This window comes from Myotis nattereri (genome assembly GCF_964212035.1).
Source record: "Myotis nattereri genome assembly, chromosome: 1".
Lineage (NCBI taxonomy): Eukaryota > Metazoa > Chordata > Mammalia > Chiroptera > Vespertilionidae > Myotis > Myotis nattereri.
Window position 1 is genome coordinate 65,345,653 of NC_138075.1, and position 3,954 is coordinate 65,349,606.

Here is a 3,954-nt window from a genome sequence, read left to right on the forward strand (position 1 = left end):
ATCACTGGTGTTCTTGCTTCTGAGCTAATAAGCTACTTATTGCTACCAGCCTGTCCTCTTGGCTGCCTGCTGTGTGGTCAGGCCCTCCCTGCCCTTTTTGTCTTCTCTCTCCCCCTTTAAGGGATCATGCACAGAATACGCCCAACACGAAAAAGCTCAACACGATCCCTCGAACTCAGCCTCTCTGGAATCAAGGAAATTGTCAGCCTGCAGGCAGAGGTAGAGGAGCTCTGAGGAGAACAGTGGCTGCAGTGCTACGGAGCCTGGACAGAAGCTGCCAAGCGGGACTTCTCTGCTGCTGGCCTGAGAGCACAAGGACAGCTGGGCAGGGCCACTCAGGGCGGCCCCAGGAGGGATGGCTGCTCCCCAAAACAGGCCCTCACTTTCCCTGACCCCCATCTTCCCCTCTCCGTCCCTTACCCACTTACTTCCCCTAATCTTTTATCCTCTCCAAGTCACCCCAGCTGGCCCCAGCATCTCTTTCTTTCCACTGTTTTTGTTATTTTGAGGACAGGGAACCACTCCTTTCTATTTTCTTCCTGTGGCACTCAAGAGCATTTGTGCTCATTCCAGATAATTTGGAAAGAACAGAAAAGGGGAAAAGAATAGGCACTGATTTCTTCTCCATCCCAGAAGAAATCTCTGCTCACATTTTGCCATATATTTTCTGGTCTCTTTTTCCCCTTCATTGTGTGCATGTGCTTTTCTTTTTTTAATTTTTGTTTGTTTTGTTAATCCTCACCTGAAGATATCTTTTCCATTGATTTTTAGAGATACTGGAAGGGAGGGGGGAAAGAGAGAGAGAAACATCGATGTGAGAGAGACACATTCACTGGTTGCCTCCTGCATGCGCCCTGACTGGGGCTGGAAATCAAACCTATGATACAGGTACATGCCCTTGACCGGGAATCGAACCCAAGACCCTTCAGTCCCTGGGCCAATGCTCTATCCACTGAGCAACAGTGGCCAGGGCTGTGCTTTTCTTAATTGTTGTCAATATTACAGATGTTCCCCATTTCTCTCGCCCTTTGCCACCCTTCACCTAGCTCACCCCAGGCCTTCACCACACTGTGTCCATGGGCTATGCATAGATGGGTACATGCTCTTTGGTTAATTTCTTCCTCCACCTCTGAGATCTGTCAGTCTATTTCATGCATCCATGTCTCTGGATCTATTTTGTTCATCAGTGTATTTTGTTCATTAGATTCCACATGTAAGTGAAATCATGTAATATTTATCACTCTCTAACTGGCTTATTTCACTTACCATATTAATCTCCAAGTCCATCCATACTGTTGCAAAGGATAAGAGTTCCTTCTTTTTTATAGCTGCATGTATTCCATTGTGTAAATGTACCACAGCTTTTTTATCTACTCATCTACTGATGGGCACTTTGGCTATTTCCAGATTTTAGCTATTGCAAATTGTGCTGTTATGAACATAGGGGTGCATAAATTCTTTCTTATTGGTGTTGAATATATTCCTAAAAGTGGGATCACTGGGTCAAATGGCAGTTCCATATTTAATTTTTTTAGGAAACTCCATACTGTTTTTCATAATGGCTGCACCATCTCCATATCCTCACCAGCCCTTGTCATTTGTTGATTTGTTGATGGTAGCCATTCTGACAGATGTGATATCTCATTGTCATTTTAATTTGTATCTCTCTGATGATCAGTGAGCATTTTTTCATATGTGTATTGGCCATCTGTATGTCCTCTTTGGATAAGTGTCTATTCGGTGTTAAAAATTTGCCTATTTTTTAACTGTATTGTTTGTCTTCCTGGGGTTGAGTTGTATGAGTTCTTCATACATTTTGGAAATTAACCCTTTACCAGATGTATTGATAGGGGCAGAAATAGAATGTTGGGGTGTTGTAATGTACCCCTCAGGACGCAAGACCAAATTAATGAGTCATTTAGTAAGCCAGCAACTGAGAGAGAATTATGGCTCCAAATCTCCCAGTCCCAAAATGGTGGCAACATCAGGCTTATATAGGCAAATATTACAAAGGTATCGATTACATCTTTGGGTTTGGAATGAAGAACGTGGTTTGCACAAAGCAGTTACAGAAGCGAAATTGAGCAAGTTAGTTATCTATAAAGATTAATTGTAGTTTTGGGTCTTCGGACCACTGAATCAACGGAAACACATTATCTGGAGCTGCTGAGGCAATTTAGAATAATTGTGCTGTCTTGGTCTTGGGACCACTGAGTCAACCGGAATGCATTATCTGTAGCCACTGAGGCAATTTAGGGTAATTGTGCTGTCCTGGTTTCCAGGTACAGAAGAATGTGCTCCAATAACCAGTAAGATCACAATCAATGGGATATTCAAACCTCCAACAATGGAGTATTCAATCGATTGGGATAGCATACATAAGTTCAGAAAATCAAAGTAACTTTTCTATTGTTTTAGCAAGCAAATAAGTACAGAAGCCAAGTCAGCAGGGTTAAAATTTTAAACAGCAATTCCCACCAAACATGGTTGCCACCATGCTTCAGGGGAACCAGCTAGAATTGTAAGAAATATTAATCAGGCTGTTAACCGTGATTGTTTTGTTCTGATGAAAGAAGGCACATTCTAACCTGGCTGGCAGCTGCACTCAGGACCTGGGAGCTCACCTGGAAGAGCAGCCCTTCCTCCCCTTTTGGAGCTGCCTATTATCATGGAAAGATTAACAATTTTGTTGCAGAAACTGGAGCCAGACACCAGAATCACCAGCCCTCGAGGACCCCAGGCTTTGCATATTACTAAGGCCTTTGAAGACCCCAGCCCTTTCGCATATCTGTAAACTGCCCATTTGCCCTTTTCCCGACTTTCCTCTGTACTTCTACCAATATAGGCAGCCGGCTATGGTGGGGTGCAGAGCAGATTTTTGTGGATGACCTGCTGCTCTCCTATATTGCCAGCAGTATTGGAATAAACGTTCATAATGATTCAACCCTGTTGGTTACCGTATCATTGGTGAAAATGTTCTCCCATACAGTGGGCTCCCTTTTCATTTTGTTGATGGTTTCTTTGGCTCTGCAGAAGCTTTTTATTTTGATGTAGTCCCCTTTGTTTATTTGTTCCTTTGTTTATCTTTCTCTAGGTCCTAGAGCAGGGGTGGGCAAACTTTTTGACTCGAGGGCCACAATGGGTTCTTAAACTGGACTCAGAAGAAGGAGCTGCGGCCATGTTTCCCGACGTTGCCATGTTAACACTGCTGCTGGCGAAGGAGTGGAGGGGAGAGCAAGAGAACCCTCCGCTCTTTCTGCTCCGCGGGCCGGATAGAACAGCCGAACGGGTCGGATCTGGCCCGCAGGCCGTAGTTTGCCCACGGCTGTCCTAGAGTCTAGGACAGGGGTGGAAAACCGCGGGCACGTGTGCCAAACATGGCACGCCAGTAACTTTTGCTGGCACGCGAAACCCTCTTATAATCTTCCATTTACAATTGTGAATCTTTGTTCTAAGTGATGAATTTTGTTAAGTCTTGTAATAGGAGTAGCCTGACGGATGAAAGCAGTAGCTCGTGCATATCTCTGAAGGTCACGAAATATAAACCTGATGTAAAATCTCTGTCATCAGTGATGCAGCAGCAAAAGTCCCACTGATAATATCAAACGGAGTCATAAAGTTTTCTGTCGGACTATCAGTGTACATGTATACATTAAAAAATAAATGTATTTTTCATCATCGTATACTGTGTTTTTGTTGCTCGAATGAATTTTATTATTTCTTCAAGGTTCTTCACATACGTACACCTTAAGAGATATCAAGTAGGCGTAACACGTTCTCAAAAAATTAGGGTTGGCACGCAGAAAAATTTTGAGTCAGAGATTTTGCTGGTTTTGGCACGCACTCACAAAAAGTTTGCCTACCCCTGGTCTAGGAGATGTACTGCTATGTGAGATGTCTGAGATTTTACTGCTTATGTTTTCTTCAGGGATTTTTATGGTTTTGTGACTTACT